The 25,023-nt window shown below is 44.2% G+C and overlaps 1 protein-coding gene and 1 long non-coding RNA gene across 2 annotated transcripts in view; one reads left to right on the top strand and one right to left on the bottom strand.

The window, feature by feature from the left end:
* The window catches only part of LOC135394449 (uncharacterized), a 92,473-nt gene that overhangs the window by 13,044 nt on the left and 54,406 nt on the right, over positions 1-25,023 (top strand). The gene's annotated exons all lie outside the window — the stretch shown is intronic.
* On the bottom strand, positions 4,887-6,703 carry LOC135396009 (uncharacterized). Its single transcript, XR_010423244.1, has 3 exons — positions 6,208-6,703; positions 5,050-6,088; positions 4,887-4,951 (listed from the first exon to the last, which is right to left on the bottom strand). It is a non-coding gene; the product is annotated as an uncharacterized LOC135396009 (long non-coding RNA).

Genomic DNA, 25,023 nt, shown 5'->3' with positions numbered 1-25,023 from the left:
CGGGTTTTACATGGTGTGTCAAACGGTATGGTGCCAAGGAAGCTACAAAACCTGTAGGAAATCAACAAAAAAAGCGGTGCTTCTTGAAAAGCGCGAACAACTCGAAACCGTGTACTTGAAAGTGCCGCGTCGTCTGCTAAACTAGGGAGTGTTGCATGATTTGGGGCGCTGATGTTGCTGCTCACTCGCGCCACCTGGCCCAGAGCAACAGGCACATAGCCGGCCTCGGTGGCTCAGTCGGTAGCGCGCCCGCCTGCTGATCCCAAGATCGAGGATTCAAGCCCGGCCGAGGACGGTGGCAACTTGGTGGAAGGGAACAAGTTGCTCCGACCCGCCGTCTTCCGCGAGAGACGTTGAATGTGCTGTGCCGTCTGTCGAGATTTCGGCGCACGGCAAAATTAATCCCGACCACTGTGGCGTCGCACATGATTAGTTGTCTCGCGACGTAAAGCCCCGAATTATGATTATCAAATTATCGTAATGGAACCATGATTGTTATAACTCTCCCTCTTCACTCGATACGTAGCTCAGGTTGTGTTCTTCTACACGCGCAGCAATCTTTGCTTTCCTGAATATCGCTGGTAGAATAACATTCTTTGTCGCCTGAGATCAGGCGTCGTCTCCTCTGATGACGTCGTGACGTACTGACTGACTCGCGAAGCTGACACGTTAGCAGGAAAGTTTTGCGCTCACAAATTTACTGTATCGGCTAGAGCAGATGCTCCGCAAATTAATTAGTCCGGCTGCTTATGTGACTGCGCTATTGCCAATGTATTCGACAGTAATCGAATTCTTAACTGCACACAGCATTGCAAGATATGCTGAAACGAACGAAAATCCCTGACGAAAATAAAAAGGAAGAGAGAGACAGAAAAAAATAACAAATAAAAACGAAAGGCGGCATGTTCCCATCGTCTGCTCCAACATTCCGCCATTTTGTTTTGCTGCCTGCCTACCTCATAGGTCATAACCGACTACTATACCAGCAGCCGCTTTTGCTGGCACTGTGTCAGCAGGTGCTCTTGGCACGGCTCTAGCAGACGCGATGATTCTTCACAGCGACAAGGACGCTCTCAGACCTTCCCTGTCCTTGTGATAGTAAGAAAAATTAGCTAGAGAAGGCATTATTTTATTACCTCTATGGTGCTCATATTATTACTTTTTAAAATCCAATCCAATCCTAGGGTTTCTGTGTTTCCCTACTTTTGGAAAACCGCCGATAGCTGTTCGGCGGCAACCTTCATGCATTCGGCGAAAGCGAGCAACGACGATGACCGCCACGAGAAAGATCCGCTTGCTTTCTTTTTAGGCGTTCGGCGAGATCAACCATGCAAATGCCGTGAAGTCTAGCGGGGACGCGCCGCGCGTACGCCAAAAGTGGCCCGCAGATCTGTAAAGTAATTAATGACAAGTAATTGAATTACTGTAATTAATTACTTCCGTAGTACTTAATTACTTCCGGAAGTACATTAGGTTTTTCTGTAATTGTAACTAATTGAATTACTTTTACAAGTAACGCGTAACGCATTTTGAATAACGTTCGGAATTACTTTGAACGCTATGTGGGAAGGCCCAATGTTTAAAGTATACGTCAATTCCACGCCGTTTTCTTCTTTTTCTTTTTTTGCACAGTGATTACCCAAATACTCGATTCAGATCGGTACATTTTTCGATACAGATTTTTTAGATTCGAATGTGGAAGGAGCAAAACTCTTGTACCATGGGAAAAGGAGTACGAATTGTAGGTATTGACCCGCACCTCAGAGCCGTTAAAGTGCTTGAAAGATATTCCTTGTGTGCTCGAGGTGTTCATGAAATACAATGTTGGGCTGCCCAGCAGTGCCCAGTTTTTGGTTGGTGGTCTTGTTATGACAAAGAGACGTGACAGCCTTACAGACAAGAACTTTGAGAATACCTTACTCTTGAAAGCCAATGGACGTTACAAGCTGCACTCATGATCCGCACTTTGTTCACATACCTGAAGAAAGAAAGCCTTTTGACTGTGATAGTCGGTGTTTCTTTAACATGGCAAGAGACTTGTCCTTGTGTAAGACTTCTCTAACTTGGTTTTCTACAACAAGCGCAACTACCACCATCTTTCAGAACATGTGCAATAAATGTGTACATCAAATCTTGCAGTTTGCACGTCGTTTGCCCGTTGCAGTCAACTTTATGAATGTAATTCAGTGTAATGCAATTACTTTTCAGTAATTGTAATCGTAATTGAATTACAATAGAAAATGAGTAATTGTAACTGTAACTGAATTACTTTTGTGAACATGTAATTGTAATCGTAATTCAATTATTTTGGAAAAGTAATTTTTACAGGTCTGGAAGTGGGCCAGTATACAAGTGAGCCGAGCTTTGTTGCGGGGACTCGCTCGCTTGCTCCCTGGTAACCTGTGGCGGTGCCCAGTGGCTGTGAATTTTGTTTAGTTTAGCGCACAGAATGACCGTGAATGCCACACGTCACTTCTCCTACATTTCTCTGCGTTGGGTAAATGCAGCGCGCGGTCTCCTTAGAATTCTCTGGTCCCAGTCATGGGCAGCATCGATGATACATGTATCTTCGATACTATCTTTCGATGCATTTTGTGTATCGGTATTAGGTATCGAGTGCCAAAAATGAGAGTATCGGAGTATCGGTATCGAAATACATTTTTAGTGTATCGTGTATTTTAACGATACTCGATACTAACAAAAGGCGCAAATATTGAGGCTGTTGTGAGACTTAGGGTCGGTGGCACACGCTCAGGCGGTAGTACAAGCCAGGCCGCAACGGCGTAGGCATGTCGACTATAAATTCGCTCGAAGCTTACGTCCGCGCATACCTCCATCGTCGAGGTCGCTGGGAGAGGACCTGGGCCGTGTCCTGGGACGCGCTCGTGGGCGCGTGCTGCTTCTAGTTGGTTTCAGAAAAATCTATTCCGTCCCTTTCTACGGCGGGCGCGCCGAAAACGTTCGGCGTCATCCACAGCGGTCCCATTTGATATGAATGAAGTGTGGATTCTACGTCTGTCATGCCGAAAGAATAGCCGCCGGCTTAGCCTGAGCACTGTAACACGTTCTACAGCTCACCATTCACAACGGCCTACTAAGAAAATCAAGTCAGAGGCACAGTCAGAGGATACCGGGTAAATACTACAGTACAACAACACGGAACAGCAACAGAAAAAAGTATCAGGTTTATTCGTATGTATAGTCAAGTGCTCACAGACCGGTACGCATGAAGATCATTATCTTAAAGGGACCGAAAAGTGAATATAAACCTATGGAAACTTTATGTTCAGCGAAAAGCTTGAACCTTCAAAAGTTCAAATGTCAGAGAACTCCGCTGAAGTCGCTGTAGTTTTTCTTTAATCGAATTTTCCATGATTGGATGTCCATGGTCCTAGTAGGAAACCGAGCAGTCTGCCAACAATTGCATCACCCCGCGCCATCTGTCGACTACGCACGTAATACGCGCGCTTCCAGTCGCTAATCCGGCGAAAACGAAAATGGCAGCTTGGGCATTTGTGTTCTACGTCGAGAATGTCGAACCTCTTGAACATGGGTGCGCTGAAATTCCGCATTCGAGAACTATCGCTCACACAGAACTTCTGTTCGTGCGATAGCGTGCTGGAAAGTGTGTGCTTCGCAGCAGAAGATTCCTCGTCCAGAGATTTACAGGAGTCACCTTCGTCCTCACCAGTAGCTAACCGTGCCGTGAACGCGGACTCGTTTGTGAAATTTACATGTATCAGGGAGAAGCACTTGTGTAAGCCGAAACAAGCGCTGTTTTTTCGTCGTGCAGGTGTACATGTGCGAAATGCAAACCGATGGATACAACGGACCAGTGTTTTTGCTGCCGAGAGGTAGAGAATGCGTGTGAAAAGCAAACAGACAATTGCATCACAACTAACGAATATTTCAAAATACTGTGCCTTGACACAGAAGTTCTGTAAGTGTCTTTTACATACATCCGAGAAACCGAATAGCATGGCAACATACGCGGCAACGCCGTGTGGTCTTTACGCGCTACTTGAACGGAAAACTGGACGGAAAACCCTTATTTCTGCAGGAAATTCCGTTACACGTGGAAATTACGTTCCGTGGCTATTCACAAGAAGGATATGGGGTGCTGTGAGAAAGTACAATAGAAAGTATTCTTCCTGCCTGCATCGTGCATGCTATTAGGGGTGCTTTCCCCATCAGTGTGCAGACTTGCAGAAATGTATATATTGATGTCAGGAAATTTTCATTTCTTGCTTTCATTTCATTACTTGCTTGCTGCAAATTTTTCTCATTCCTTTTTCTTTGCACTCGCAGCATATTATAATTATTAGTTTGTTCCTGGAGGGCTGAGTAACCTGGGGGAATATCTGTATTTGCAGATTATACTCATGTCTTGTATATATGAGGAGTAAACAAGATAATTTTCAACAGTGTCGTTCAGCTGAACTGTGTTCATAACCTTTTAATACAATTCTTCTTGACCAGGTTTCCAAATGCCAATTAATGTTGGAACCGAAATTGGGATTTAACACTTAACTCTAAAAGGAGTGCTTGTAACTGATCAATTATCATGTCACCAACTAACATTTGTAAAGAAGAAATTGAGGGCTAACTTCAAGTATAAGCAACCCTTGATCTGAGTTCAAAGTTAACCATGCAGCATTGGTCTGGGCAATAGTACTCGAAAATGGCTAAATAATTTATTGCATAAGTTCTCTGTTACTGTAATTGAGATGTACTTTTGTAAAGTATTATTGACAGCCCTGCAAATTGAGACTGGCTTCAGTGTACACGACAAACGCATCGTAACATTTAATTGATATATAATATAAGAGCAGAAGCAACATTTTGTCACAACTCAAACTATATTTTTCTTTTTTATTGTCCGGGGATTAAGGAGACAGAGTAGGACTTTCTGCCCTCTGATGTTTTGAAGTACTTGATAGAGTTGTAAAACCTGCAACAAAATAAAAAAGTATACACACATACTATACAAAAAAAGTATAAACAGTTTCGTCTTTCCCTTTTGAATTTAGCAAGCAAGTTATATTTTACCATTTGTGCACTTTTGTATTCTCTGTTGATGAAAAGAGTACAGGAACAATAATGCTGCAGATAGATCCAACAATGACCTGTCGTCTTGATGAAGCTGAGAACTTTTCTTCACGTGTGCTAAGTGAGACAAAAGAAATGTACAGTGAAGGTTCTACAAAAACAGCAAATTTCCGTCGACTAAAATTTCAGATATGTGGATGTTACCACATTGTGTAGTTTCCATCCAAAAGTTGGACTACCCTACACTTTTCACTCGTGGCAGGGTGCAGAGGAAAACTCTTTGAAGTTATGATCTGCGGCAACAAAAAGATTTGGCATCTTGATAAGGCAAGGCAAGGTTGTTTGGTTGTTGTTGGTAGGTTGTTGGCATGTTGATGTGCTATACCGTTATAGCACATCAATATAGATGAGGGGCAAACACAGTAGACAGCGTGATGACTGCAAACTGTCAATTGAAGATCTATTCAACAGAACAAGAAACTGACACCATGAGTAGAAAAAGGCAGTGCCCATGCAACGCATATAGAACACATTAATCTCTGAGATGGTACGATCGGGAGAGCAATAAAGAGAAACGACCGCTGTGTCCGAGATAGGGGAACTCTGCAAATTTAGGACCAATATGATGTGGTAACCTTGCATGGCTCACTGTAGCTGCGACACACTTTGAACAATTCCAGTAGTGGGGCTTCAAAGACAATGAACTTTCGCTGTTTCACTGGGCATTCAAGTGTAGAGGATGCATCTCTAGAAAAGCGTTCCTTAGTCATAACTATACCTCAACATGAAGTATTCCGCTACTCTTCAAAGAAGTAGTAGTTCTCATCGGTTTCTTCTCCTAGTGTTTGACGTCATACTAATGTTCTGCAGCTGTCCAAAGACTCCAAAAAATGTCACAAAGTCTGCAACACTTAAAAACTCTAATGCTTCCATCTGTGAACTTTGCATACCTGCTTTCAGCTATTGCTGTCAGGTCAAATTGAGTGCCTGGGACACACACACACGAATCAGTCTGGAGCCACTTCAACACTGGAAGACCCTAAAATTAAATTTGTTGATGTTGACAACGTTCAGTACGAGACAAGCAGGATAACATAAGTTGAATGGAATACGTCATCGCTATATTATAATTTATACATGTGCGACACCTGTACATACCTGAGACGTTGTGTTGAACACGTCACCTCGGTGAAGCAAAATCACTGGTTACTGAATGGCGGTTTGCTTCGGACGTCTTCGCAATTCGCCTTCTACGGCATCTTCGTAGTCATCGGCAACAAAATGAGCTCAGCAGTGCTTCGAACCGCATTCGTTTTCGCGCACTCTCCTAAGGAATCTTGTGTTAGATAACGCCCGTCGTCGAAGATGAACGAAGATGATTTTTGCATCCCCGAACACCAAAACTACACCAGGCGTATGTAGGTCTCTTGAATACGTGACACAGTAGCCACAGACATGTCATTCACTTCCATTTTCTGCTTCGCGCGACCAACGTGACCACCCACGACGTAGACAATAAACGCATAAACGCGATTACACAGACGGCCTTGCAGATGGCGCGGCGGATCGTAGCTCGTGGTGGCGAAGTAGCTGAACGCTTTATCAATGTAGAAACTATGGAGGTGAGCGTAATTTTTAAAATGGCGTTTAGCTGTAAGATAATCTGCGTCAACTTTGTTCTCTACAAAATTAACGCTCACGTGGTAAGGGTTGACAATCCCAGCGAGCCCTGGACCCGAAACCCAAGTTGCTCTTTTCCCCCTCTTTTCAGTATAACCAACTAGCCCAATTATTGTTGTTGCTCTTTTTCGCCGTTCGTTGGCAGCACCGTCCATGTTCCGGCAATCTTCAAAATATTCATGCATAAAAAATACGCCGAATTGAGAAGTAATGCTTTCTGTGTTATCAAACAATGATGTTGTGCACGATAGTGAGCAAAAATATGGGGGTTGTTTTTCACTTTTCGGTCCCTTTAAACTACTGTTTTTTGCTAGGCTGCTTATTGAAGCGGTCGTTTCAACGTACCCTTGGCTTCAGTCCAATCTACATTTCTAACAAGGCTAGCTGCTCAGACAGTGCACCTTCATTAAATCCGTGCGGTCGGATACGTTTAAGCCCTTTGAGAAAGTGTGCGCTATAAAAATACACTAAAGGTTCCAGAAATAAATTTTTTTTTTTACTTCCCTAATCGTATCAGATTTAGAATATTGGGGTTTCAGTGATGTAAACTTCGCTAATCATAACACCAGCTTTATTATATTCGAGATTTCAGTGATGTATCGAAGTATCGACGATACAGTACCGAGTATCTGTATCGAAAATCAATTTCGGTTATGTATCTTGTATCGGTATCGGAAATACAATTTCCGTTATGTATCTAGTATTGTCATCGAACATACTTTTTTGAAGTATCGTGCCCAGCCCTGTCTGGTCCACGGCTTTTGTCCTCGGCTAGTAGTCGGAATTGGTCACAAGGGACGTCTGATCCACATTTTCATGCAAAGACGACGACCTACTTAGAGTTAAACGTAGAGAGTTCGGTTAGTTGGTAAGGATACACATACACTGCGCAAAAAAAAGAAAAAGAAGAAGAGTGCGAAAAGACCCATAGGAGCTTGTTCGTGTCGTCGTGTGTGTGTCTTCTCGCTCCTTTTCACGCTTTTCGCATGCCATGGCTGCGCAATGTATCTTCGTAGAGTGCATTAGCGTATCAGACAACAGAAAATGTGTGGCAGCATTTCGATAAGTACGACGTTATTCACCACATGTGGGGCCGTCTGTGAGGGAGAGAAATGTCATTGGCTATGATGAGCTGATGGCTATGATGAGGCTTAGGCAATTGAGGCTTTGTTTGTATCTGTTCCTTCTATGTTGTTCCAGCCTCAGAACATCAGTTTCTCTCTTGTCATTGGCTGCTTTCGTGGGGAGGGAGCGATATCGCGTACGCTTTAGAGAGCCTAACATAGGAGCCGATGTGGAAGAAAACGGCGTACGAGTATCTTAGTCCGTACATGGCGATCTACTGCAGCGCGTTTGACTTCGATGTGGTTATCTTGGCTACAATAAATTTAAACTTTCATTGCCGTACCTCTCTTTTTTTAACCTCATTTCATCGTGCCGGACGGAATGGAAAATGTAGTCGCCGAAAATCACCGCTTCGAGGTCCCCAAAAAGTTTCTATATTTCCCCACGAATTTTGTCACATACAGGGTATTTCTCCTGACGTGTAAAAAAATCGCATTAAAGAAATCTAATTGGCTGAAAGTTTTGAGGTCAACGCTCTTTATCTAGGGGAGCTTTTGCCACGACTTGGAAACACTTTTATCAATTGTAAGTAGTGAGAAATTGAATTTTCGGAATTAAAATCTAAAATAGCCAAGTCAACCGCGTGCGTGTTTTTCTTTTTTCCTTTTTTCTTTCTTTCTTTTTTTTTTTTGCCAGCAACGGAAAGTGCGTGTCGGATTTACCCAAATTTCATTGCAAAATACATTCCCTATCAGGATGGAAATTGCTGAAAAAAAAACGAAAATTTTTGTTTCGTGGTCCACAAACTGCTGACCGCGCTTCATGCAGAGTTGTACGTAACTCGTTACAAGTAACTCTTACCTAGTAACCAGTTACTTTTTGGTAATGAAGTAACAACCTAGTTACTGTTCTAAAAATTGTAACGAATAACGTACTCCGTTATAAAAATCGGTAACTCGTTACTCACATTCCTCGTTCCTTTCCTTTATTTACATTCGGCTTCAACACGGACGAGTTAGTTAGTTGTATACTTAGTAGATTAATAAAATAAAGTAAACATTGGAGCTTTCAGCAACCCACCATGGGTGCTACCTGCTCCATTGCAAAAGCTGTATAGCCATTACACACTCTGAATCAAAATTCAACATGGACGACATGGTGAATTACTGTGTGGAAATTCCGTGCGCTTCTAACACGATGTGGCCCGATCTGGATGTTTAGCTCCTGGGATCCTCTGGTCGACAGTCATTCTTTTTTTGAGTCCTATAAGGTGACCGGCATGACGAATGCCGCAACGCTTTCCCGTCGTGTCATTGACCATGAAGACATTATTGGAAAAAGACCCTGGATTTCTTTGTGTGCGTGTGTGTGTTATCTCCCAGCTGCCAGCCAATGGAGATACTAGAGTAGCTAACCTCGCCTAAACTCGGATCCTGATATGGCATTGTCATTCTCTGTTGATTCGCCGTGTTATTGTACAGTGTGTTCACCTGACCTGGACGACCAGATCCCGGCCTTATTATATGCAGCTCGTGCGTGTCATTAGCCTAGCAGCGTATCCCGGGAAGAAACCTTAGTCCCTGTATTTTCTCTTCCACCTCCACACTTGTAGGCTCCAGTGATCATCACTCGTTGGATTATCAGATGGCACATATGATAATCACGTCAGTGTGGCCTGGGTTTGACGAGATGTTCCGGGTGAAGCTGACAAAAGGTGATGGGAATGTAGTATTTTAGTGTCTTCTGTGTCTTCCGTAAGCGAAATGACTCAGTACATCCCACACGTCGTATTCGAATTTCAAGAAGCGTGCTCAGGTAAGCGTCTTCAATATTTTTGTTAGCTGTAGCAGTTACCGTATCGAGGCGCTCCTTTTCACTAATCAGTCGAATAGCTCGTGGAGCCAGTGGCGTGCAGTGACAAGCTAGCCCGAGCGCATTGACAGATTTGATGGTATACAGAATAGACATGCAAAGAGTCAGCTTATACAACAGCTTATAGACCGTTGGTGTCGCGTTTATCAGTTCACATAAGCGCACAATCGCGCTGACGTCGTGTAACCTCCTAACAGGGCTGCAAGAATAAGAGGACAAAAGCAGTTGCCGACATTGAATTTACAGGGAAAAAGAAAAAAGGAAGTCAGCCTCGTTACTAATCAAGCACATCCTATTCCCATTACATGCATCACACAAAGGTGGCTGTATTTGATGCAGCCATGCCTTTCCACAGCAATTTTTCAGTCTTGCCACAGAGGTTCTCTATACTCCAACTATTCTTGTACGAGACCGAATAAAGCACGTGTCAATTTTGATTTTGACATGGTTGTGGCTCAGCAATAGCTTGGTGACGTAAGAGTAACTCGTTACTGTCGAGTAACGGGAACGCGTTCCTTTTGCTGCTTTGGTAGCGGGTAACGTATTTCGTTCATTTTTTTCTGTAACGCGTACAAGTCTGGCTTCAGGTCTCCGAAAGAAGCGATGCAAGGAGGCCATGGAAATGCCCTTTCACTTTTCCGTACTTCTGCTGCTAACGGGTGCATGGTTACAGAACAAAGTTACCTGAAACAACAGTGAAGGGAACAGGAAGAGGCGGGACACCGTTCTGTTCCGCCACATTTTCCACTAACTTGACCGAGAACTGAGCTCGGCCGACAATTTGCGCGCCTCGAAACGACGTCTTTTTCTTTTCTGTTTTCCTTTTTTTCATTTTTTAAGCTATTACCATTGTGTTAGGGAATGTATGTTGCATCGGAATGAGACAAAATGCGACATGCGTTTTCTGTTTCTGGCAAAAAAACGTGAGACTGACATGGCAAATTTCCGTATTCAGTTAAGAAAATTCAATTCCTCGCAACGTAAAAGTAATATAAGTGCTCGGATGTCATGGAAGAAGCTCCCCAAAGCTAAATACCATTGATCCCCTAATTTCCGGGGAAGTAGATTTTTTAATGCCATTTTTTTTTAAACGTTGGGCTCAAGAACCTGTATAGTAACCGAAAACCAGACGCCCTGCCTATCTCCGACGTCGAAATCCAACTCTGTTGTTTCGAGCGCAGTGTAACAGGTTGCTACCATCCTGCTGGAACCACGTGCACTTCTGATGAATACCGTGCGATTGATGTCACGAAAACTCCGTTATCGTATTCCGTAACATACCCCATTCGCTGTCGGAGCATTGCTTTTGACTAGTTACAGAGCCCTAGCTATGCTGGCAAGATGTGTCAGGGGACTGGCGGATTATGACGTGTGATATGCTAGCTCACGCGATGGTAGAGAAGAAATTCGCACTGCACGGCAGATTGTGAGTGTCATATACTACATTGTTTCAACAATCAACGAAGCATGCTTATTTAATTGCAGGAACACTAAGCTCGTAAATGCGCGTGAAAGGAACGCGAAAGTACTGTGTCACGCAGGCTATAACATATTGTGAAAAACAGAAATACGCCACACAGATTGCACGGCTGATTAAATAAGAATTTTTTTCGCCAACATCAGCATCATCGAACAAATCACACACTAATCAAATCCTATTCGAGTTCCACCGCGAAAATATTTTTGACGAAAACAAAGCGAGGATAGCTAGGGCCTTATCGCTCTAGACCTTTACTGCCGATGCTGCCTCGCGTCGGGGTTTGCCAACTCCCGCGACGACGAAGAAGTTTTTTTTTTTGTTGTTGTTGTTGACCCAAATCTAACTCTGCAGCAGTCTCTCACTTAAGAATGTTGTAATCATTCTTGCCTAGAGGAACCTCGACATAGGATTCGCTATTTTAGTGACTCAATCTTCTCGACATGAGGGAATTTTGAGGCCATTTCGGCCATTTCCCAGGTCTACTTGGAAAATGTCCAGTGCCTAGGGCCCCATTCCCCCTCTTTTGTGCCCCTCCTCCTCAGCTTCGACAGGGAGCGCAGATGTCGTAGAAATTGAGTGGGCTCGGCTATTCCGATGGCAGGATGCCTCGCATGTTTGTTCTACTTTTGCAGTATCCTTGGTTGCACGCGGGGCGCCAAGTAAAGTCTAAAAGTCTCTAGTCTGCCGTACTAAAATCAACCAGGTCACTGCATCGAGATGGCGCCGCAGTTTGACGTTATCTACTTCAGCCCTGTATGCTTCGAACCAAAGGCGCCGACTGCGGGGAGGAAGGGGGTGGGCTTGGGGCCTGAGGATATCCTAAGAGTTGCGTCTGTTAGTGATCATGGGATTCCTGTAAGAACTTGCCTCCCAACGTCACAACACGGAATTCCCGACACCCTCCCCGACCTTTATGAAAATGCCCCAGCTCCCTCCGGCAGATTGAGAACTCTCCGCCTATGCTTCGAACACGTGCCTTGTCACAGTCATTCGGCGTACGGCTCCTCTATCTTCCTAAGCCTTAAGACGGGGACGTCTGCAGCGCCACCTACGATACTTTAAAGACTGATCTTCGACTTTACCTCGACAGTGGGCTCGTCTCTTATGATTGCAGGATGCCTCACATGTTTGTGCTGCTTTTGAAAGTCATTCACAAGGACCGTGTACCTTGTACAAAAGACAGTCATTTTGTTATTAGTATGCAGAGCCAAAGGAAGCTGTTGCAACACAGAAAGCAAGATGGGATGCAAGCAAGCGCTTCCTAGATGCTGTCTGAAGGAATGTCCGGCAGCCAAGGTGTTCCGTCGCAAGGTGATCGTGACACATCGTTGTCTACGAATTTAGTGAATGCGCGTGAACCAGGGGGGGGGGGGGCGAAATATGTCATACAGGGTACTGTAGCCTAAATAAACAGTAATATTCCAGGCAGGCTACACACGATTAATTAAGTCCGATTCTAGCTCTGCAGCGAGATTTAGCAAGAGCAAGATTTTCAACGAAAACGAAGCCTGATTTAGGCTCTAGTCTTTGCTAAGACGTGTCGGTCAAGTCTCATTTCAGTCCTGTTTAGTACGCAGCGAAAACGCCTTCTGCGTTTAAACTGCTACTTTCCATCGGTCTCCTCTCCCGGACAAGTCTGTGGCTGAATGCCGTAAATAACTCGCATAGAGGCAACTTTCACCAGGCTGCTCGTTGACCACTGGAACACAAGCACCTCGGAATACAGGGTTCCTAAACCAAAAGACGTATTCAATTTTCCGTTGACGAACATAGGTTGCCGAACGTGCAAAGGTTTCCCAATTCCAACCAGCAGAGCTGCCACCCTGGACGCGAAATATGAACATTCTTCGAACTCGTTGTTTTCCACGATACCTTCGTGAAACTCACGAAATGCGTGATGAATTGCGGCTGTGATACACAAATATTTGCCGTACTGTGTCCAATACTGCCAATGTTTATTACCTTGAGTAGAGATGCGAAGCCCTGAAAAAAAAAACGGAAATTTTGGGGAAGAAACAGTTTTTTCGTTTTTTTCCTCGTCTACGGAAAAATAGCGAAAATATCCAGGCGACAAAATTCAAAAATGTAAATTTTCGTGCCTTTGATGCGTCCAACCCGCCAACAGTGCCTTAGGTGCGTCTAGTCCGCCAACAACCACCAACTTAGTGCTCTGTCTGACCGCTGCAAGCGATAGCCATCGCATTCACATAATGTCGGAGTTCTGGTCGGAGTAGAGAGGTTCTTTTAATTACGTATCGCTGAGTAGACAGCAGTCTCATGGGACGCTCTGCTCTGCCTTTATGCCTAGAGGATCAACACTACTAAAGCTTCAAGCAAATTGTATGTTGTGGTTATAGCCGGCAATCCTTCGACTCAGCAGTAACCACACTTGTTTGCATTGTTCCCAATTTTTCGTAAAATACCCGAAAAGAAACGGTTTTTTCGAGCGATTCAAAATTTCCAGAAATTTTGCACGCTATGCAAGCTATGTACGCTATGGAGCACGCTATGAAGGCGGTTCCTTGGCACATGGCCAGCGATGTACAGCATAGACCCAGGAAGCAAAACGCACTTCTCCCTTCGTGCACGACAGTAAGTAGCATGCAGACAGAAAACATTCGTACAGTTAAGTTTGCGATACATTTCTCTTTATATTCGTGCCTTAGTGTATAGGACAGCCACACAGCGACTCCTGTACATTTTGGGTATATTCTAATTCAGAGCGCTCCTCGACAATAGGGTCAAAATTCTTCTAAATTCATGGTTCATTTTTCTTCGCAAAATTGCGTTGCGTACACGCTTTTCTGATGTGACTAATTACACGTACGGTATTGTTCGAACAGCCAGCGCCACTCTTAATGAGCTTCCAAAATGAATTTTCTTAATTAATAGAAACGTGTCGGTGGTTTAAACCTACATTATGAAGTCCACCGAAGTGAAACAAAAACAGGAAAACAGGCAGACATGAATGAAAGTTTAGGGGGTTTGGAAATAATATACGAAGGGCTTTTTTTAAATGATGATGATGATGATTCGGGTTTTCATGGCGCATAAGCAACGAAGACCGTAATGCGCCAAGACAATGGTAAGAAAAGTACAAGCTAAAAGTATAGCGATTTAGTAAAACAAAACTTTACAGTAAGACTATCAAAGGACATAAAATCAAATAACTAAAACTACAATGCAGGTACAATACCAATATCTTTAAAGAAGTTAAAAACACCTTCAAACGGTAAAAGAGCCTCATCCCCCAGCAAAAGGGAGGGATGTAGAGGTGTATGGTATGTGTACAATTCGTGAAAATGGTGAAGTCGGTGTGTGTCGTATGATGTACACGTAATGAGCATGTGAAGGACTGATTTCGTCTCGTCGCATCTCATGCAATGCGGAGCCTCTTCATTGCAGAGGAGATGACTGTGGGTCAAATGCGTGTGCCCAATTCTCAGCCTGGCAGAAACAACTTCATGAAGACGACTGTTATAACACTCTGTCCATTTTGCAATGGTGGGCTTAACTATATGAAGTTTGTTGCTGTGCAGTGTATCCCAGTGCTGTTGCCATTTGTTGTTTATGGCCCTCATAAGTGTAGGTCGGAGGTCTTGGGACGGTACATCAAAATGATTCACCTCAGATGAAAGAGCAGCTGCATCAGCGAGTTCATTCCCGGGTATACATCATTCCCGGGTACCCACATGACTGGGTACCCAGCAGAATGTTAAAGAGAGACCCTTTTTAATTACCTTAACAGCAAGGCGCTGTGTCTTCTGCACAAGGAGGTTTTTGGACATCACCATTGCCTATTGCTTGAAAAGAGCTCAGAGAATCTGTGTAAATGACTGATGACTCGGTGTGACTTTCTAAGATGTAGTTCAGTGCGAGGATTATTCCGTATACCTCGGCATTAAAAACCGAGAGCATGTGAGGTAGACGATATGACTGTGTGAATCCATCGGTTACCGCTGCACATGAGACTGAGGTGCGTGTTTTGGAACCGTCAATGTAAAAAACTCTCTGTTGCCCAAGACTTTCTTTAAGGGACTCAAACTCCTGCTGGAGCACAACAGGTTGTGTGTTCTGTTTCTTAAACATAGCCAGGGAGCTATTGAAACATGGAGGTGATTGCCACGGCGGGACCCGTGGGCTAGCCTGTACTATGGTGAAATCATCATGTGGGAAATCGCAATCCTCGCATGCCTGGAGAATGTGCATGCTAAAAGGGGGAATAACGCTGGGTTTATTAAGAAAGAGCTGCTTGAAGCGTGTCCCTTTAACGCAGGAAATCACTGGGTTATTGGGATAGCCTCTTACCCTCAAAGAGTACGAAACAGACAAGTAAAATCTCCTCCTTTCCAGTGACCATTCGTTACTCTCAACAAAGAGGCTTTCCACTGGCGATGTGCGGAAAGCAGCAGTTATCAAACGCAGTCCCTAGTGATGTACTGGGTCTAAAATCTTCACGACAGATTTCCGAGCAGACCCAAAGACAACACATCCATAGTCCATTCTGGACAGCACTGTGGGCGCATAGACCCTGTCACGATCTGCTCCCCAAGATTTGTGGGACAGCACTTTCAATAGGTTTAGGGATTTCATGCATTTTGTTTTAAGGCTCTTGATGTGAGGTAAGAAGGTGAGCTTTCTATCAAGGATGACCCCGAGAAATTTGTGTTCACCCTTAACAGCGAGGTCCTGTCCGTTCAGCTTAAGAGCAGATCGAGGAAACAGTCCTCTCACCCTCGAAAAATGAACACAAACGGTTTTCTCATGTGAGAACCTGAATCCATTCTCATGGGACCATTTGATAAGCTTATTTAAAGTTAGCTGCACCTGCCGTCGGACAAATGCTTCACGGACCATTGTTTCTGCTCGTACGAGGTGGTCAGTTGTAGAACATCCAGCGCGAAAACCACATTGGAGTTCCGAAATACATTTGTTTTCTTCAAGGAAATGGACGAGCCGAGCATTGCCCATACACTCAAACGTTTTGCCGATGCAACTCGTGAGAGGGATGGGTCGATAACTGGCCGGCCTTGAAGGTTCCTTTCCAGGCTTTAACAAAGGAATTACAGTGGAAATTTTCCAGGCTGAGGGTAATTTACACTGAACCCAAACCTGGTTACAAAATTGCAGTAAAACCTCTTTGGATGCCTCAGACAGATGGATCAGCATAGAATATATCACCCTGTCTGGGCCTGGTGAAGTTGTCTTTGTACGCTTTAAGGAACGATTAAGTTCTGCTTTGGTGAAAGGCTGATTATATATCAGACTGTCTCCGCAATGCATTGGAATTTTCTTCCTCTCTGCACTACGTTTTACTTTGAGGAACTCATTGTTGTAGTTGGAGGAAGAGGAAACACTTTCAAAATGCTCACCAAGAGTATCAGCTTGTTCCTGTAAGCTTTGTACTGGCTGACCGTTAACTACTAAAAGAGGAGTAGCACGGCTCATGTGTACACCTCTGATACTTATGAAGGCCATCCAAAGAAAGTTTAGAAGGAGAATTGGAAGACAGGGACATTTTTAAATGAAACACACAAGCAGACTAGAGGATGTGGCACAGTGTTTTACCCGTCACTAAAATTAAGTAGCGGAATAGCGGTAAAGCGTTACTCCACCCAAAACAAACGCAGTATTAGTGTACTACAAATTTAAAATTCTAACGCGGTACCGCTACCACGTAAAAGCAAGGGAAATACGTTTCCGGAATTGCTTAGCTGCAGTGAAGTCGTCGTTCAGGCACATTTTACAAAACATATCTAAGAGCGCTGTACAGAAATTTGTTCAAATCGACGGAATGCAGCATCAAATACACAATTTACAGCCAATATGATGTAGACCTTGAAAAATAATATGCTCATTCAAGACATAATTGAATGCGGATATCTTTACGATCAGGACCCCTAATGAATTCTTGAGACGTTACGCAGAGTGGGTGGCTGCGTATCTACAGATAATCTTTGAATTATCGTTAGATAGCGGGAAAGTTCCAGATGAATGGAAGTGTGCGCGTGTAGTCCCGATATATAAATCAGGAAATCCCTCACTCGTGTCAAACTACCGCCCGGTATCTCTCTTATGTACTTGCTCTAAACTGCTGGAGCACATACTTGCAAAACACATAACGCAATACTTCGAACAAAATCAGCTTTTTACCCCTTTACAACACGGTTTTCGCAAAAGATTCTCAACAATAACAGCTCTCTCGGAGCTGGTTCATTCCATGTCAGCAGCGATCGAAAATAACTCACAAATGGATGTGCTTTTTTTAGATCTGTCCAAGGCCTTTGACCGCGTGCCTCATAAAAAGTTAATTCATAAGTTTAGAAACTATACATCAAACGCTAAAGTAAGCGCTTGGCTTCAAGACTATCTTTCTGGGCGTACTCAGCTTGTGGAATATAATGGTTGTCAATCATTACGTAAACAAGTGGTATCTGGTGTTCCACAGGGGTCGGTATTGGGACCCTTATTGTATCTAATACATTCAAATGGCATGTTGAACTCAATCGATTGCAAAGCATACTTGTTCGCCGATGACTGTATATTATTTCAGACAATCCACTCAGACGATGACAGGAATATTTTACAAACTGGCTTGGATTCGATTTACAATTGGTGTTCGAAATGGCAAATGCTATTGAATATCAACAAGATAGTAAGCATGACTGTTACCCAAAAGAAAACCGCTTTACAAACGGAGTACTATCTCCAGGGCAATCGAATAGATAAAGTAGACCGCTATAAATACTTGGGTGTTGTTATCTCTAGCGGCCTTAGGTGGAATCACCATGTACAACATGTCACTACAAAAGCTAGAAACAAATTGTTTTACCTAAGGAGGTCACAGAGTCTTGCGAGGGCTGAAGTGCGTTTATTGTCCTATAGGACACTTGTATTGCCTGTGTTACTTTACGCAAGAGTCATCTGGGATCCCCACTTAGTAACCTTAAAACAAGAGCTAGAAAAAATACAGCGCCTTGCTGCTCGGTTCATCTTTAACAGGTATAGAAGAGCAGAATCTCCAACAATTATGTGCCAACAGGCAAAGTTAGAGTCAATTGAGATCCGTAGCTTAAAGGAGAGGCTAAAGTTCTTATATTTAATACTTCGGCAATGAAGTTCAAAGCTCTTTGAAATCCAAAATTCAGCTTCAAGACCCATTCTCGCTTCGTGACAGGCATCATTTGACCTTGAAAGAGATCAGATGCAGAACTGACACATTAAAGTTCTCCTTTTTACCAAACACGATAGCTGACTGGAATAAATTGCCAGCTGACATTTGTAACGCGGATAAATATGATAAGTTCGCAAACATGTTGGATAATTACTTTAAAAGTGACTAATACATCCCAGCTGGCTCCGCGACTTTTCATCTATTTCTCTACTGTCATTGATGATGTGTTTATTATGCGTCTAATTCTCTATATATTGTTGCACAAGTGTGTAGTTTCCTTCTATTCTAGTGTGTGTTCTTATTCAAGTGTGTAGTCTTTCTATGATTGTGCGTAATTTATTACACCTACACTGAGCACCATAAAATTGCGTACTTGTATCCCACTCCTGCTATGGCGCCTGGGTGCGCCCGCAGTATTCAGAAATAAATAAATAAATAAGAATGATTGTCCCGACGTGTGTCGGCTCGCTATTCGTAAATCAATAAAGAATACAATATACAAATATACTGCAACTAAAACAAGTGAAAACGAATTGTAGAAAATGACATTTCAGCTGGTTTTCCTTGAAAATAATCTGTTCAGTTGTGAGTCGGTGCTGCGTTGTGTACGTCATTCTTAGTCTGTTTGTTTCCGTGGCGTAGCCAGACCTCCAAGGTAGGGGGAGGGGGGGGGCTCGATACGAAAACTCGCCCCCCCCCCCCCTGATCCTGAGTGCGACAACAACACGTACTTGTGCACATTTCAAAATGTGATGAAAAAAAAAAAAGACGAAAATAATTGATTTGGACGTTCAGAATACGATTACATGTATAGGCTGTCATGACCAATGAGGTGGTGTCACGAGACTGGAATTATTTTGAAAAGCTCATCTTTGAAACCATTCAAGAGTGCTGCTTAGATAGACGCCGTGAACTGCATGAACTTTCACGATTGTCACACTTGTTTTATGAAAAACCGAAGAAGAAAACCAGACGGAAGAAAGACACGAGTTCTGACTCAGATGGAAAGCCGTCAAAGAAAACGGAGTTCCCTGGCGTAGGCGGATTAAACACCTCCAGGGAGGTGTTAAATGGTGTCAATGGTGCCCCCCCCCCCCCCATATATTATGTTCTCCTCGGATTTGCACGATTTGCGTGAGTCGGCCCGTGGCAGGTATGGGGGGAGGGCTCGAGCCCCTCCGAGCCTCCCCGTGGCTACGCCACTGGTTTGTTTCCTGTGTGTAGTTTCACGAACTACACTGACTTGCCGCAGATGACCCGTGCCTTCTTCCCTCTAGTTTTAACGCGGATTCCTGCATGCGAGAGAAATATCGCAGCGCCTACTTTGCCGAAATCGGAACCCAGCGTTTCAGGTTCAAGTACACTTATCGCGTGAGCCTTCGCAACGGTGGACATGGAAGCTCATCATTTAGTGCCCATTATCATTTCACCCTACTGCCGCGTCAGATAGCGTCTTTACTGTACTCCCCGTACGGTATATGTGGCCTGGTGGCTGCTGGCAGGCATCCAATATTTTATCCCCGGTTGGTCCATGTCAGTCAGCAATGTTGTGTTCTATTTTAAGCACGCGATTCTAGTGGGCAGACTTGGGTGGGTCCCTTTTCTCTCCTCTCTGTAAATAAAAGATGCCGCGTTTGACCAGAGCCGAAAATTTTGCTAGTCCTTCACCTGGGCCGTTTCAACTTCGCTGAGTTAAATGAAAACTTTAATGTACACGCTGCATCCAAACGGGACATGGGTGGTGGGCACTATACGCCTCCTTATCGTTAAAAGTGCCAACGAGATGCCATTTTTCTCTGGAAAGCAGCATCTAGATGTCGAATGCACCCCCGCGTGAGCGAAGTTGCTATGTGAACATGCTTGCGCCTCGACGAATAGTGAAGGGTACTTCGGGGAGCAACTCGAGAAGCCGAGCCTCCCGTTCCTGAGCCTACGCCCGAGGAGGGCAGTTCACGTGACAAGGATGTACCACGTGAGAGTAGGTAATCGGTCGAGTAGGTTCGGTAACGTCGGTCTCCCATCGAGGACGCATTGAGGCGAGCGTCTTGTTACGGAAGTGCTGATGGGTGGGAAGGCGTTATGGACCTCGTAGAGGATGGGCTGCATCGTGTCTAAAAAGCACATAACACGATAATGTTGGCGCACTCAAGGATGAATTCGAGTTAGTTGTTGTTTGCTTTCTTTTTCTTCAGTTTGGTTTGTAAGGGAAAAGGAGGTTACAAAAATAAACGCACTGCGCCTGCGGTGTGCATGACGCAGGAACAGCTAATTACTAGCGGACATTCTTAGCTAACAAGGACTTTGTAGAGTCACTAAATAAGTTACTCCAAAGTGACTGCATATCTAGAACGAAAAAAAAAAAAAATAAGTGACTGTATGTGGGCCCAGAGTCTCCATAACAAGAGCCCACGAAGATATTGGCAGGTTGCCATTGTCACGGGTTCGGTTGACGGGTGACGATACTGAGTAACGTCTGAAGCTCCGTGGCTAATTAAGATTCGGGTCCAGCGGGTGAAACGCATTCCGGACACTGGCCGAACGATTGGACACATACACAGAGCTAACATCAACAACGTATTTATTTCCACTCAAAATATAATCAAAATCGCCACACAGGCTACCCGACAAATTGCACAAATCCTTAAACTCAAAATTGCCACACAGGCTACCCAAGGGTTGCACAAATCCTTAAGCTCAAAATTGCCGCACAGGCTACCCAGCAAATAGGAGATATGCGAAATGAAGCGCCCTCTCTTGCCCGTTAGCGGAAACGCGCTCGCGCCATTTTCGTCGAGGCGATGCTTGGAAAGCATGGCCCCGCTTTTCCGTGTACACGGTTTGCGTTGCCCCTGAGCAAGTTTGACTGAATAGTGGCAGCTGAAAAGGGCTTCTGTTGTCACCATATGTGTAAGCGCCTCATGTACCAGTGCGTTAGTAAAAGTTTGTTGTGCAGCAAGGCAGCAGCCGGCAGCATAGTGTAAACAACACTGCAAGCTTTTCGTTCTGCTTAGTAAAGAATCGTCTGATTACCACAACTTTTTGTCGTGAAAAGGACTGCGTACGTCGCAACTCTGATGAACAAAACATAATGTTATTTAGTAATGATGAAGGTATCACCGCACTGCTGCGCGAAGCTATACTAGCAGAGAGGAATACAACGACAAAAGGGTGCGTATTCATGAATCGCTGTAACTGAGCACTAGGAAGAAAATGACATGAAGAAAAAACCTGAAATAGTATCCTGTAGTTGAGGCTACTATCGGACCAGACTAAAGCTTAACGAGTAAAGCTTAACATTCTCGATCATTCAGAATTAATACGAGTATGCAGTCACTTTAGAATCAGACATTTGCCGCTCGTTTATGCACCACTGATGCAGAACCTGAGAGGCAGACCTATGAAGTGATATGAGTGATCCTGATTTGACTCTTTGTGTAAAATCACTGAACTTATGGTGAATTATATCATAACCCGCAGGTGAATTGTCAAATGTGATAGATTGGAATATTGTTTTGCATATGTACCTAGTGCGCTCTCTTGACGTACATCCTAACTCCAAATAAGCATGTGCACAATAATTTGCGGTCTCTACATGTGTTCTCTACTGTATTCCAGTTTCTAGTGCACAAGTGAAAGTAAGAAAAGAAATTAGTTGATCCACTAAATAGGCCAGAACGCGAGAATAGGACATCATCTATGAATATTTGCTTTTAAATCTTATTTATGTTTGTGTGTGTGTTAAGGAAGATCACTTCTTGTAGTTGAACTACGTAGGATAAAACCACTCTTATTACAGGTTCAGAATCATGACATTTATGTTGATCAAATGTTTATTTATTAAATAACAAATAAATGTTGGTCATGAAGTCACATGCTCGACAAACGGGTCAAGTCGTGGCTTAAGGAGAGAAAGCAGCAATGATAGAACCAGATATCTTCCAACATCTAAATCTGAAACTTAGTACTATATCGTCTAATTATATATCACAACTACCAAATGCAGCAGCACTACAACCGTGGCGTGGTTACCAGAATCTAAAAACATTAAGGAAGAAATTGCTCGGCACAGTGCGGCAAATGCTATGAAAAACTCCTGCATCAAAATATTCCCTTTTATAAGACCAGTATCTCATTTAATCTTACCATCACAATATCAGCTACAACTAAAAAGTGAAGTATTGCAGAAAACAAAGTAAATGCAAATGCCCAACGTCGATGATAAATGCCGTGTGAGATCTCGCTGAAAATGGAATCGATCGCAAAACTGTAGGACTATTTCTGCTGCTGAGACTAGAGTTCTGAACAGTTTGTCATTCGTACATTCCGCCGAAATGTTCTGTACTCCACCGAGAAGTCGTGCTTCAAAAATTGCGGCCGTGGATTCCTCTTTAGCGGAATCCCCTCAAACCGCGCTGCAGCTCGTGAGAGATTTGCCTTAGCCATGGCGGTCGGGAGCGGCGCACTCGACAGATGGCGCTATTTCGCATATCTCCTATTGCACCCAGTAAACACCACATGTCCCTGAGACATCCTCGGGACATTGAGCACAGGATACGTCAAAATAAGAAGAATAACTCAATTTTAAGGAAATAAGTTTAATAATCTTGATTCAATTGATTTTTAAATGATTCTATGTAGGTACGTGGCGTACGTAATGGGAGTAATGTATGTAAGTAATGTAAATAAGTAATGTAATGTATGTGATGGTTTGCCCCCCCCCCCCTGCGACGTATATTTAGTGCCGAAATCCTGGTCTCCTGGATGTCCTGTGGATGTAAATGGGACCTACAGCTTGGTTGCTAGGATACCCTAACAACCAAATCAGGATATCCAGCGTACGTAACAAGCATGTATCTTGCCCGCTGGGCACAAATCCTCAAACTCAGAATTGCCACACACGCTACCCGACACATTGTACAAAAGAGATCTCTTCTTCTTAACAATCGAAATCGCCACACAGGCTGCCTTGCTAAACAATTGGTTACGTCAGTCTCTTCAAAAATCACTTAGCTCTTGACCGTCTAGTCACGTTCGTTGGTGGCAGCCAACGTCGTGCTGAAGACTGGGAGGTGGTGGGTTCGAATCCTACGACCGGCTGTGCTGTCTGAGGTTTTCCCTGTGTTTTCCTATGACTTTCTAGACGAATGTCGGCACAGTTCTCCCTGAAGTCGGCCCAGGACGCATACTAACCCCACTATCCTCCACTCCTTCCTGCTGTTCTCTCTCCATCCCCCCACATCTGTACGCCGCTCATAGCCGCAATTGCTTCGCGGCGCTAACACGGAATAAAAGAAAACTTAGCTCTAGTGGTGGGGAAGTTCGAAGATTCTTCGAAGAGGCCTGAGACGTCCACTTGTCGGAGGGTTGTCTCCGGCGTTTTCCTCGCCGTCACACCGTGGCACACAACACTTGGACACGTCACACAAATGAACAAACTGGCTGTGCAGCAACCTTGACTAGACAGTTCAGACCGATCGTCGAGCCATACCAATCTATCGCCGCCGACACTCTTCTCAAATTTCCTCGGGGGAAAAACCGCGACTACCCCCTTCGCGTTCACATTCGTCCGTCTTCCAGAACAACCATGGGACGAGTCTCCATCTCATCCAACCATCCCTTATATAACCCAAGGAAATGGGGCTCACACAAGTAACTCCACGGAGCATCCCTGTTTTTCTTGGGCGGGAATAAGTGTCACCACACACCTGTCACAAAATACGGCTGGCCGCGTTACATAAAAACAATTTTTTGCTTTTGAGTTTCCAAATGTCAGAGTGCGAAGACAATTCCCAGGACTTGTGGGCCAAAAGATTCTGGACGAAAAACACGTGGCGGCGGGTTACCGTAAAACGGTCCGAACGACCCGACAATGGCATGCCTGCTCTAGCCGCAGGAGGTCGAGAAGAAACGGAGGACGCACACTCGGTCCGTCCAACGCGTCTGACAAAACATCTCGAGGCACTAAATTTGGGGATCCCGAAGCTGTCATGGCCAACCAAATCAGTGCCTCTTCTTTGAATCAACTCTTTTAACACCAATTCGCAGCAACAACTTGTTGCCCTGTGACAGACATTCTCAGCATCCCGAAAATGGCACAAGAGCTGAGTCAGTTGAAGAAACTAGAAAAGACAAAATATCCGTTTACCTCAAGACCAAAGGACTGTGGAAGGCGATAACGGACAATCAGCGACTCCCGAAGTAATTCATCAGTGGAACAAAAACGACGCAGAAGCGAAGCACTGAACATCATCGTACAGTCACTCGGGACAAATGAAGACAAGTTACGTCAACAATTAAGTAACTGTGAAAGGCGTTTGGAGAAAGCTAGAAGACGCAAACAGGGGAAAAGTCCGCGGACAGAATCATACATTGAAGCGTGAGCTCAATGGTACTAAGTGGGGGAATGGAGAAGCAGGCGCGGAATACATGCAGCTGATTGGATACTTGGTAGAACAGCTATGTGTACTATCGAAGACGCCGAAGTTAGTTCGATAGTCATCCAATGCCTCCAAAAGACGTACTACACCGTTGCCAGGAGTTTTGACGCCATTACTACTAGCATCATACCTGACTCTAGGAAAAGTCAAACATGCTATCTTGCAGCAAGAGTTACGCCAGCAGAAGGATTCAACTGATGAGGCAACATTTAGGGTGCGAGCCGTGCACAGAGGAACTTGTGCTGCTAAGAAGCCATGCTGTTACA

The sequence above is a fragment of the Ornithodoros turicata genome, chromosome 5 (assembly GCF_037126465.1).
Source record: "Ornithodoros turicata isolate Travis chromosome 5, ASM3712646v1, whole genome shotgun sequence".
NCBI lineage: Eukaryota > Metazoa > Arthropoda > Arachnida > Ixodida > Argasidae > Ornithodoros > Ornithodoros turicata.
This window is presented reverse-complemented; position numbering and strand designations above follow the sequence as displayed.